Source organism: Ascaphus truei, unplaced genomic scaffold (assembly GCF_040206685.1).
Source record: "Ascaphus truei isolate aAscTru1 unplaced genomic scaffold, aAscTru1.hap1 HAP1_SCAFFOLD_1767, whole genome shotgun sequence".
NCBI classification, from domain to species: Eukaryota; Metazoa; Chordata; class Amphibia; order Anura; family Ascaphidae; genus Ascaphus; species Ascaphus truei.
This window is the reverse complement of record NW_027454664.1, coordinates 12,501-23,747: the sequence shown is the minus strand read 5'-3', so window position 1 is coordinate 23,747 and position 11,247 is coordinate 12,501. Positions and strand designations below refer to the sequence as shown.

General features: G+C 57.2%; 1 pseudogene; it reads left to right on the top strand.

Annotated features, from left to right (window-relative positions):
• Positions 1-825: 825 nt before the first annotated feature.
• LOC142476836 (endothelin-converting enzyme-like 1 pseudogene) overlaps positions 826-11,247 on the top strand; it is a 17,548-nt pseudogene continuing 7,126 nt past the window's right edge.

Here is an 11,247-nt window from a genome sequence, read left to right as displayed (position 1 = left end):
GAAAGGGATTTGCTCAGCGTCTCTGTCATTAAACAAGGGGTCCCCGAATCTGAGGGGTCCCCGATTCAGAGACCGGCGCTGCGAAACAGCCGGGGAAACAGCACCAGATTGACGCTGTAAGGATCCCAATGAATTTATTCTGCGCCGATTTCTCCCAGTTTAGCAAAATAATCCCGCGTGTCCTGGACGCTGTTAACCCATTCCGTGCCACACTCTGTCTCCAGCACTGAATGGGTTAATATCCCGCCTGACACCAGTCACAGCCGCGATAGTCCGGAGTGATAAATATGGCACAGGCAAAAAAAATATGCAATGGGGAGGGGGAGGGTGACACTGATTCCAAGAGCTGGCAATTAGTTTTACCTGCAGCCAACAACATAAAGATTGCTGCTGCTGCTGCTGCATCTCTCAAGACTCCCACTTCAGAGGTCAGAGCAGTCACCAGTCTTGGCAACGATGGGGAGTGTGGTATTTCTTTTAGTGTTAGAAGGATCACAGACACGAGCTGCATGTGAATTAACACATTCATCACCGGGGAGACCAGCAAAGTGCTGCCCGTCCTTCTGGTGCTGAGGCTGCCCCCCCCCCCCCCCCCTTCTCTTTCCAAATGAGTGCTCTGGTTGGGCTGGGGGATGAGGTAAGGCTCGGTGGGGGCTCGGTGGGGCTCTCAGCCAGGGATTTGCATAATGGGAATAATAAGAGTAATATGGCACAGCGCTGGGAGAGAGTGCAGGGGCAGGGAGAGTTATAGGCAGCTGCTCTCGCCGTGTCCCCCCCCCCCCTCCCCGTGTCCCCCTCCCCGTGTGTCCCCCTCCCCGCCTGATCCCTCCCAGGCTCCCCAGGCTCCTGCCTGCTGCAGCACAGCTCTCACAGGCTGTGTGTGGTGACAGGTACGGGAAGGCTGGAGCTCGCCGCTGCCCGCACACTGGTACTGATCCGGCGGGGCATCTCTCTGCAGCCCTGCCCCCCACGCAGCCCTGCACCCCACGCAGCCCTGCACCCCACGCAGCCCTGCCCCCCATCCCCGGGACCCGGGTAAGTCTCTATTCTTCCTTCTGTCAGTGGGCGACACGCTGCCAGCCGCCAGGTCAGACTGGCCGCCACGTGGGGGCTCGCAGCCAGGTCAGCAGCCTGCTCACTGGGGACTTCGCTGCAGGTTGTGATACCTTGTAATGAAGGGGCAGGATGTCTCCCTGTAGTTGTAGCTCAGTGTGTAAGGGGGTGGGGGAGGTGCGGGGGGTACCTGTAGCTGTAGCTCAGTGTGTAAGGGGGGGGGGGTGGGAGAGGTGCGGGGGTGGGTGGGAGAGGTGCGGGGGGTACCTGTAGTTGTAGCTCAGTGTGTAAGGGGGGGGGGGTGGGAGAGGTAAGGGGGGGTACCTGTAGTTGTAGCTCAGTGTGTAAGGGGGGGGGGTGGGAGAGGTGCGGGGGGGGTACCTGTAGTTGTAGCTCAGTGTGTAAGGGGGGGGGGTGGGAGAGGTGCGGGGGGGGTACCTGTAGTTGTAGCTCAGTGTGTAAGGGGGGGGGGGGGTGGGAGAGGTGCGGGGGGGGGGGGGTACCTGTAGTTGTAGCTCAGTGTGTAAGGGGGGAGGGGGTGGGAGAGGTGCGGGGGGGGGGGTACCTGTAGTTGTAGCTCAGTGTGTAAGGGGGGGGGGTGGGAGAGGTGCGGGGGGGGGGGGGGTACCTGTAGTTGTAGCTCAGTGTGTAAGGGGGGGAGGGGGGTGGGAGAGGTGCGGGGGGGGGGGGTACCTGTAGTTCTGATCTTTTAAAAGCTTAAACCAGTCGGTTCTCCGGGTGTAATCCCGGACGGAGGAGAGACCTCACTAACTACCTACTGCAGGGGGGTGACCAACGCCAGTCCTGAAGAGCCGCAAACAGGGCAGGTTTTCAGGGTATCCCTGCTTCAGCACAGGTGGCTCAGTGAAACGACTGAGCCCCTGATTGAGCCACCTGTACTGAGCAGGGATAGCCTGAAAGCCTGTCCTGACCCTGGCCTGAAAAGAGGACGATGTGACCCTGTTCTCCCACCAAACCTCCCTGGGGGGACCATTCACGGGTCAGGCAGGGGGTGAGAGGGGTCAGGCAGGGGGTGAGAGGGGTCAGGCAGGGGGTGAGGGATCAGGCAGGGGGTGAGGGATCAGGCAGGGGGTGAGAGGGGTCAGGCAGGGGGGGAGAGGGGTCAGGCAGGGGGTGAGAGGGATCAGGCAGGGGGTGAGAGGGGTCAGGCAGGGGGTGAGAGGGGTCAGGCAGAGGGTGAGGGGTCAGGCAGGGGGGGGAGAGGGGTCAGGCAGTGGGGGAGAGGGGTCAGGCAGGGGGGGAGAGGGGTCAGGCAGGGGGTGAGAGGGGTCAGGCAGGGGGTGAGGGGTCAGGCAGGGGGTGAGAGGGGTCAGGCAGGGGGGTGAGAGGGATCAGGCAGGGGGTGAGAGGGGTCAGGCAGGGGGTGAGAGGGGTCAGGCAGGGGGTGAGAGGAGTCAGGCAGGGGGTGAGAGGGGTCAGGCAGGGGGTGAGAGGAGTCAGGCAGGGGGTGAGAGGGGTCAGGCAGGGGGGTGAGAGGGGTCAGGTAGGGGTGAGAGGGGTCAGGCAGGGGGTGAGGGGTCGCTTCACCTTCCAGGAGAGAACGTTTATCAGGGATAAAGCCGATAACGGCTCAGCCACGTCCCACGCCACGTCCCACGCCACGTCCCACGGGTCTCTCAGGCAGACAGAAGTGGCAGAGATTTAATAAACTAGACATTTACCCTTTCCCATTTTTTGGGGTGTGCGCTGACAGTTGGCTCCTGTACAGATAGGGTGTGATGTTTGGATGAAGGTATTGATGCGCAGCTGGTGTTGGGTTACCCTTCAGCAATTCAAAGTTTAGGGCAGGTGTGGGCAACTCCAGTCCTCAAGGGCCACCAACAGGTCGAGTTTTGAGGATATCCCTGCTTCAGCACAGGTGGCTCAATCTGTGGCTAAGTCAAAGACTACACCGCCTGTGCTGAAGCAGAGATATCCTGAAAACCTGACCCGTTGGTAGGTCTCGAGGACTGGAGTTGGTGACCCCTGGACTCGGGGCACATCGACCTCTACAACATATGCCGTGATGCCATCTTCTCAGCCACTGATTGAGTCACCTGCGCTGAAGCAGGGATATCCTCAAAACCCGACCTGTTGGTGACCCTTGAGGACTGCAGTTGGCCACCCCTGCTTCAGCGCAATGTCATCCTTGCAGCTCGGCCACAACCATGAAAATGAAAGGGTAATTGCGATGCCCACACAGAAAGCCACGTACGTGTCTTTCCCTTCCATGTAATGCGTGGGGCGATCTTGGTAAATGTGCGAACGCCAGCGCCTGTCCCCCTGATCCTACAGGCTGGAGTTTGGGGGTTCAGTCGCACTGCCCAGCATCTCTCGGCTGCAAACTAGGGTTAAAAAGCATGGAAAGCGGCTGCACAAATGTACTGTAATATCGCTCAGGGAAAGGAGAATCCTAACACGGAGAGAAGAGACAAAGTATTCCCCGTGCAGAAGTGGGGCGCGTTATAGTAAGGACACGCGTGTGTTGCTGCGGGTTTTATGCCTTATACGATGAGCCTCATCTTTCTCTCCAGTAACCGCCCGCATGTACAGCAGTACTAAGCAGTACTAAGCCACTTGTTGGGGGTTTTGTTTGGAAGTGTATAAAACTGCTGCTGGAAGTAATGCTTTTGCTGTCAGTTGGGTAAATGTATGTTTTATGGTTTCTAGGGAGGAATTAAACAAAATAAAGCAGAGTGATGAATAATTTTATGAGTTCTCTGAAATCCAGGGTTTTTTAGAAAATCTTTGTTGACGCATTGCACCTTCAAACTCACCGAGGGGGGATCTGTGTGCGAAACCCCCAGCCGGGGCAGGGAACGCAGGGGGCAAAGCCGGGGCACGGAACGCAGGGGGCAAAGCCGGGCTCGCACGGGGCAAAGCCGGGGCAGGGAACGCAGGGGGCAAAGCCGGGCTCGCACGGGGCAAAGCCGGGGCAGGGAACGCAGGGGGCAAAGCCGGGCTCGCACGGGGCAAAGCCGGGGCAGGGAACGCAGGGGGCAAAGCCGGGCTCGCACGTGGCAAAGCCGGGGCAGGGAACGCAGGGGGCAAAGCCGGGGCAGGGAACGCAGGGGGCAAAGCCGGGCTCGCACGGGGCAAAGCCGGGCACACACGGGGCAAAGCCGGGGCAGGGAACGCAGGGGGCAAAGCCGGGCACGCACAGGGCAAAGCCGGGGCAGGGAACGCAGGGGGCAAAGCCGGGCACGCACGGGGCAAAGCCGGGCACGCACAGGGCAAAGCCGGGGCAGGGAACGCAGGGGGCAAAGCCGGGCTCGCACAGGGCAAAGCCGGGCACGCACAGGGCAAAGCCGGGCACGCACGGGGCAAAGCCGGGCACGCACGGGGCAAAGCCGGGCACGCACGGGGCAAAGCCGGGCTCGCACGGGGCAAAGCCGGGGCAGGGAACGCAGGGGGCAAAGCCGGGCTCGCACGGGGCAAAGCCGGGCACGCACGGGGCAAAGCCGGGGCAGGGAACGCAGGGGGCAAAGCCGGGCACGCACAGGGCAAAGCCGGGGCAGGGAACGCAGGGGGCAAAGCCGGGCACGCACAGGGCGAAGACGGGCACGCACGGGGCAAAGCCGGGCACGCACGGGGCAAAGCCGGGCACGCACGGGGCAAAGCCGGGCACGTACGGGGCAAAGCCGGGCATGCACAGGGCAAAGCCGGGCACGCACGGGGTAAAGCCGGGCACGCACATGACACGGGGTAAAGCCGGGCACACACAGGACACGGGGTAAAGCCGGGCACACACATGACACGGGGTAAAGCCGGGCACGCACAGGACACGGGGTAAAGCCGGGCACACACATGACACGGGGTAAAGCCGGGCACACACAGGACACGGGGTAAAGCCGGGCACGCACATGACACGGGGTAAAGCCGGGCACACACAGGACACGGGGTAAAGCCAGGCACACACAGGACACGGGGTAAAGCCGGGCACACACATGACACGGGGTAAAGCCGGGCACACACAGGACACGGGGTAAAGCCGGGCACACACATGACACGGGGTAAAGCCAGGCACACACAGGACACGGGGTAAAGCCGGGCACACACAGGACACGGGGTAAAGCCGGGCACACACATGACACGGGGTAAAGCCGGGCACACACAGGACACGGGGTAAAGCCGGGCACACACATGACACGGGGTAAAGCCGGGCACGCACAGGACACGGGGTAAAGCCGGGCACACACATGACACGGGGTAAAGCCGGGCACACACAGGACACGGGGTAAAGCCGGGCACACACAGGACACGGGGTAAAGCCGGGCACGCACAGGACACGGGGTAAAGCCGGGCACACACATGACACGGGGTAAAGCCGGGCACACACAGGACACGGGGTAAAGCCGGGCACGCACAGGACACGGGGTAAAGCCGGGCACGCACAGGACACGGGGTAAAGCCGGGCACACACAGGGCACGGGGTAAAGCCGGGCACACACAGGACACGGGGTAAAGCCGGGCACACACAGGACACGGAATCGTCACCTCACAGAATATGAGACAGATTACACAGTAGCTGTTCTGTCGAGGCTCATCCATTATAAGGCTGTGTTACTCACTGGAAGGCAGTCTCTCTCATTGGAAGGCAGTCTCTCTCATTGGAAGGCAGTCTCTCTCATTGGAAGGCAGTCTCTCTCATTGGAAGGCAGTCTCTCTCATTGGAAGGCAGTCTCTCTCATTGGAAGGCAGTCTCTCTCATTGGAAGGCAGTCTCTCTCATTGGAAGGCAGTCTCTCTCATTGGAAGGCAGTCTCTCTCATTGGAAGGCAGTCTCTCTGATTGGAAGGCAGTCTCTCTCATTGGAAGGCAGTCTCTCACTGGAAGGCAGTCTCTCTCATTGGAAGGCAGTCTCTCTCATTGGAAGGCAGTCTCTCTCATTGGAAGGCAGTCTCTCTCATTGGAAGGCAGTCTCTCTCATTGGAAGGCAGTCTCTCTCATTGGAAGGCAGTCTCTCTCATTGGAAGGCAGTCTCTCTCATTGGAAGGCAGTCTCTCTCATTGGAAGGCAGTCTCACTCATTGGAAGGCAGTCTCTCTCATTGGAAGGCAGTCTCTCTCATGGAAGACAGTCTCACTCATTGGAAGGCAGCATCTCTCATTGGAAGGCAGTCTCTCTCATTGGAAGGCAGTCTCTCTCATTGGAAGGCAGTCTCTCTCATTGGAAGGCAGTCTCTCTCATTGGAAGGCAGTCTCACTCATTGGAAGGCAGTCTCTCTCATTGGAAGGCAGTCTCTCTCATGGAAGACAGTCTCACTCATTGGAAGGCAGTCTCTCTCATTGGAAGGCAGTCTCTCTCATTGGAAGGCAGTCTCTCTCATGGAAGACAGTCTCACTCATTGAAAGGCAGTCTCACTCATGGAACGCAGTCTCACTCATTGGAAGGCAGTCTCGCTCATTGGAAGGCAGTCTCACTCATTGGAATGCAGTCTCGCTCCTCATTGGAAGGCAGTCTCACTCATGGAAGACAGTCTCACTCATGGAAGGCAGACTCACTCATGAAAGGGAGTCTCGCTCATTGGAAAGCAGTCACGCTCATTGGAAGTAGTCTCTCTCATTGGAAGGCAGTCTCACACATGGAAGACAGTCTCACTCACTCATTGAAAGGCAGTCTCGCTCATTGGAAGTAGTCTCTCTCATTGGAAGGTAGTCTCTCTCATTGGAAGTAGTCTCTCTCATTGGAAGGTAGTCTCTCTTATTGGAAGGCAGTCTCACACATGGAAGGCAGTCTCACTCATTGAAAGGCAGTCTCTCTCATTGGAAGGCAGTCTCTCTCATGGAAGACAGTCTCACTCATTGGAAGGCAGTCTCTCTCATTGGAAGGCAGTCTCTCTCATTGGAAGGCAGTCTCTCTCATGGAAGACAGTCTCACTCATTGAAAGGCAGTCTCACTCATGGAACGCAGTCTCACTCATTGGAAGGCAGTCTCGCTCATTGGAAGGCAGTCTCACTCATTGGAATGCAGTCTCGCTCCTCATTGGAAGGCAGTCTCACTCATGGAAGACAGTCTCACTCATGGAAGGCAGACTCACTCATGAAAGGGAGTCTCGCTCATTGGAAAGCAGTCTCGCTCATTGGAAGTAGTCTCTCTCATTGGAAGGCAGTCTCACACATGGAAGACAGTCTCACTCACTCATTGAAAGGCAGTCTCGCTCATTGGAAGTAGTCTCTCTCATTGGAAGGTAGTCTCTCTCATTGGAAGTAGTCTCTCTCATTGGAAGGTAGTCTCTCTTATTGGAAGGCAGTCTCACACATGGAAGGCAGTCTCACACATGGAAGGCAGTCTCACTCATTGAAAGGCAGTCTCGCTCATGAAAGGCAGTCTCGCTCATTGAAAGGCAGTCTTGCTCATTGGAAGGCAGTCTCGCTCATTGAAATGCAGTCTCGCTCATTGAAATGCAGTCTCGCTCATTGAAAGGCAGTCTCACTCATGGAAGGCAGCCTCACTCATAGGAAGGCCCTCTCACTCATTGGAAGGCAGTCTCACTCATTGGAAGGGAGTCTCACTCATTGGAGGACAGTCGCTCATTGGAAGGCAGTCTCACTCATTGGCTCATTGGAAGGCAGTCTCACTCATTGGAAGGGAGTCTCACTCATTGGAGGACAGTCTCGCTCATTGGAGGACAGTCTCGCTCATTGGAAGCGGTCTCGCTCATTGGAGAACAGTCTCGCTCATTGGAAGGCAGTCTCACTATTTAGGAATCAGTGTCACTCATTTGAAGAACTCACAATGTAAATATGTAATATACAACCCTGTCTCCTATTTATTTAAAATATGTTTATTCATTGAAAGGAAGTCGGTGATGTTGCTGTTATTCCACGTTTAATGAGATCAACGCCCCTGCTTCCATTTCAGCTGCTTTGTATTAATTTAGGTGTAAAACACTACGGAATTAGGGACACTAAGAGAAATACAAATAAACAACAAGTATTCAAGTAAGAATGTGAGTATTACCTACAAAAAGGTATTGAAGTAAGAATGTGAGTATTACCTACAACAGGTATTTAACTATGAATGTGAGTATTACCTACAACAGATATTGAAGTATGAATGTGAGTATTACCTACAACAGGTATTGAAGTAAGAATGTGAGTATTACCTACAACAGGTATTGAAGTATGAATGTGAGTATTACCTACAACAGGTACAACAGGTATTGAAGTATGAATGTGAGTATTGCATAGACATTGTGCAGAAACACAGCCAGCACAGAGTTAAAGACTTGTAGCTAATGTTTAACCCCTTTATTGCAAGGTTCACTGGAGGCTCTGAGTCCTGATTTTGGTAATACACAGTTAGATGTTTAGTCCGACTCGTGACCTCTCTGATATTGAAGCACCGCGCTGCAGCGTGACACAGTATTTCCGGGACATCTGACGTCATTTTCTGCCTGACCCTGAGCTAAAAGGCTAAAAGCGCATCTTACATTAATACTTTTACCCCACACGGCGGGTTCCTTGTCACGATTTCACGTTTCCGATTTCTGCCCGCGAGGGTTTTTCTTCCGTTTCCTGAAATAAAACGAAAGGTGGCAAAAGGGTTTGACAATATTCAATGACACTTGTGCATTTCAATTCAGTTCTCTTGATTTTTTTAAAATATATATATATTTCTTTTAACAAATCCGTTGTTCCCTGTGAAAGAGAACACAGTCGCCCTTTTGTTTTTACCATTCCAGGAAATAAACCTGTTATCTCTGAAGTGCGGAAGTCAGGAGTCGCTGTGTATAGGACAGCGATATCTGCACGCTGGCCGTGCTGGCGATATCTGCACGCTGGCCGTGCTGGCGATATCTGTACGCTGGCCGTGCTGGGGATATCTGTACGCTGGCCGTGCTGGGGATATCTGTACGCTGGCCGTGCTGGGGATATCTGCACGCTGGCCGTGCTGGCGATATCTGCACGCTGGCCGTGCTGGCGATATCTGTACGCTGGCCGTGCTGGCGATATCTGCACGCCGGCCGTGCTGGCGATATCTGCACGCCGGCCGTGCTGGCGATATCTGCACGCCGGCCGTGCTGGCGATATCTGCACGCCGGCCGTGCTGGCGATATCTGCACGCCGGCCGTGCTGGCGATATCTGCACGCCGGCCGTGCTGGCGATATCTGCACGCCGGCCGTGCTGGCGATATCTGCACGCCGGCCGTGCTGGCGATATCTGCACGACGGCCGTGCTGGCGATATCTGCACGCTGGCCGTGCTGGCGATATCTGTACGCTGGCCGTGCTGGCGATATCTGCACGCTGGCCGTGCTGGCGATATCTGCACGCCGGCCGTGCTGGCGATATCTGCACGACGGCCGTGCTGGCGATATCTGTACGACGGCCGTGCTGGCGATATCTGCACGACGGCCGTGCTGGCGATATCTGCACGCTGGCCGTGCTGGCGATATCTGCACGCTGGCCGTGCTGGCGATATCTGCACGCTGGCCGTGCTGGCGATATCTGCACGCTGGCCGTGCTGGCGATATCTGCACGACGGCCGTGCTGGCGATATCTGCACGCCGGCCGTGCTGGCGATATCTGCACGCCGGCCGTGCTGGCGATATCTGCACGCCGGCCGTGCTGGCGATATCTGCACGCTGGCCGTGCTGGCGATATCTGCACGACGGCCGTGCTGGCGATATCTGCACGCTGGCCGTGCTGGCGATATCTGTACGCTGGCCGTGCTGGGGATATCTGTACGCTGGCCGTGCTGGGGATATCTGCACGCTGGCCGTGCTGGCGATATCTGCACGCTGGCCGTGCTGGCGATATCTGCACGCTGGCCGTGCTGGCGATATCTGCACGCTGGCCGTGCTGGCGATATCTGTACGCTGGCCGTGCTGGCGATATCTGTACGCTGGCCGTGCTGGCGATATCTGTACGCTGGCCGTGCTGGCGATATCTGTACGCTGGCCGTGCTGGCGATATCTGTACGCTGGCCGTGCTGGCGATATCTGCACGCTGGCCGTGCTGGGGATATCTGTACGCTGGCCGTGCTGGCGATATCTGCACGCTGGCCGTGCTGGGGATATCTGTACGCTGGCCGTGCTGGCGATATCTGCACGCTGGCCGTGCTGGCGATATCTGCACGCTGGCCGTGCTGGCGATATCTGCACGCTGGCCGTGCTGGCGATATCTGCACGCTGGCCGTGCTGGGGATATCTGCACGCTGGCCGTGCTGGCGATATCTGCACGCTGGCCGTGCTGGCGATATCTGCACGCTGGCCGTGCTGGCGATATCTGCACGCTGGCCGTGCTGGCGATATCTGCACGCTGGCCGTGCTGGGGATATCTGTACGCTGGCCGTGCTGGCGATATCTGTACGCTGGCCGTGCTGGCGATATCTGCACGCTGGCCGTGCTGGCGATATCTGCACGCCGGCCGTGCTGGCGATATCTGCACGCTGGCCGTGCTGGCGATATCTGTACGCCGGCCGTGCTGGGGATATCTGTACGCTGGCCGTGCTGGCGATATCTGTACGCTGGCCGTGCTGGCGATATCTGTACGACGGCCGTGCTGGCGATATCTGTACGCTGGCCGTGCTGGCGATATCTGTACGCTGGCCGTGCTGGCGATATCTGCACGCTGGCCGTGCTGGGGATATCTGCACGCTGGCCGTGCTGGGGATATCTGCACGCTGGCCGTGCTGGCGATATCTGTACGCTGGCCGTGCTGGCGATATCTGCACGCTGGCCGTGCTGGGGATATCTGTACGCTGGCCGTGCTGGCGATATCTGTACGCTGGCCGTGCTGGCGATATCTGTACGCTGGCCGTGCTGGCGATATCTGTACGCTGGCCGTGCTGGGGATATCTGCACGCTGGCCGTGCTGGCGATATCTGTACGCTGGCCGTGCTGGCGATATCTGTACGCTGGCCGTGCTGGCGATATCTGTACGCTGGCCGTGCTGGCGATATCTGCACGCTGGCCGTGCTGGCGATATCTGTACGACGGCTACGATGGGGATTCATTTGCTAAATATTTGTGTTAGATATTGAATTTCACGCAATGCATTTTTGACCAGCGCAACCAGTAATAAATTGCTAATAAATGTTTGGCAGTGATAGGGTTAAGCCACGGGTTCTCAGCTCCAAGACCCCCCAACATGTCAGGTTCAGGATTTCCCTGTTTCAGCACAGGTGGCTCAATCAGTGGCTCAGTCGAAGACTGTGCTGAAGCAGGGATATCCTTAAGACATGACCTGT